The 1,393-nt window shown below is 36.7% G+C and overlaps 1 long non-coding RNA gene across 1 annotated transcript in view; it reads left to right on the forward strand.

Moving 5' to 3' along the window:
- LOC110466513 overlaps positions 1-708 on the forward strand; it is a 1,244-nt gene extending 536 nt beyond the window's left edge. The window contains exons 2-3 of the long non-coding RNA XR_002464740.1: positions 214-291; positions 671-708. This is a non-coding gene — a long non-coding RNA (uncharacterized LOC110466513). The remainder of the gene's footprint in view (positions 1-213; positions 292-670) is intronic.
- The last annotated feature ends 685 nt before the right edge of the window (positions 709-1,393 follow it).

A 1,393-nucleotide genomic window follows, 5' to 3' on the forward strand; every position in this document is an offset into this window, starting at 1 on the left:
TTATAGGAGCTACAATTTTACGCTATTAGAACTACATACATCAAAATCTAAAATATTCTGTTGAACAAATTGTCCTTTACACATTGCAACTCATGATTGATGAGAATACGTTCGTGATGGAACATTTCAATTCGTGTATATACTTAGTTGTTGTGTACGAATATTTCAGTTCGTGTAGGGCCTATAATTAGTTGTTGTGTACGAATATTTCAGTTCCTTTAGTAAGCTCATCGGGGACTTGAAAGAACTACAGGAAAAAGACTACGGCGATGAAGCGCGAGGAGCACAAAGGTGAGAACATTGGAATACCTGTCCAAAATATCTACTAAAGAACATTTGATATTGTTTCCCCACAAACTCTGTAATTCCATGTTATGTCAAACTGTTGTCTGTGATATTTTGTCTAGAGTTATTTAATATGTGCAAATATCGTTCCCTTCAGTAAGGTAAACACATTCTAAAGAGCGTTTTTTGTTGAATGATGAAAAACAAACGTTGAGTAGTAGCTAGAACATATTTACACTACTGGTATATTTGTATTAAGATGGCGTTATCAATCAGCTAGTGTAAACACCCTTGTGGATTAGCGTAATAATACGACATCATTTGTCCATCAACTGTTCATAAATAACAGCAACATCATCCATTACATCTACCCTATATTTGCCAGGCTCTCAGAACATAAGAATGACTCCCAAGAACAGAGGTGTGTGGTTTCGTCTTTTTGTCTTGGAATGCGTTTGCAATAAGCCCGTTGAATCCGAAGATATATTTGTATTTATATCCACTCTGTACTAACAGTATTAATTAAGTTCTGGCCTGGGCTCCACATGTGCACTAGGGGTACCGTTGTCTGACACCTGTTTCCTCTACACTGTGCCCCAGGGACGTGCTGCTCATGACAGGTTAATGTGATGTGAACGTGCATGGGTGCTTGTAATCTGATTACCGTATTACCCTAATGGCACAATATTGAAATCGGAACCTTATAGGCAGGCTAAAATCTGTTTCCCTGATCGATTTGGTGAAATTACTTCTAGAATGATATGGCCGATATGGCATCTCGTTAAATGAAATAAATGAAATAGCGGTTGATTTAGTATCAGTTAGAATGCGATTTCGTGTAGAAAATGTAGAAATGTATTAAGCACTGTATCGTGAGAGTAGAAAATGTTGTAAGTACTGTACAGTAATTATAGTCAGTGTATATACTTAGAACGTACAGTGATTGCAAATTAGCACTGAATAATAAGGGTAGTGCGTATTCCGTCTTTTTGTAATGCAGAGTTATCTTCTCTTGTGGGCAGATATTGATTGTTACGTCATTTGTTTATGAGAGTAATGTCATCAATTTTCTCACATAAACCAATGACGTAACAATCAATACCTGCTC

Source organism: Mizuhopecten yessoensis, unplaced genomic scaffold, assembly GCF_002113885.1.
Source record: "Mizuhopecten yessoensis strain PY_sf001 unplaced genomic scaffold, ASM211388v2 scaffold1677, whole genome shotgun sequence".
NCBI lineage: Eukaryota > Metazoa > Mollusca > Bivalvia > Pectinida > Pectinidae > Mizuhopecten > Mizuhopecten yessoensis.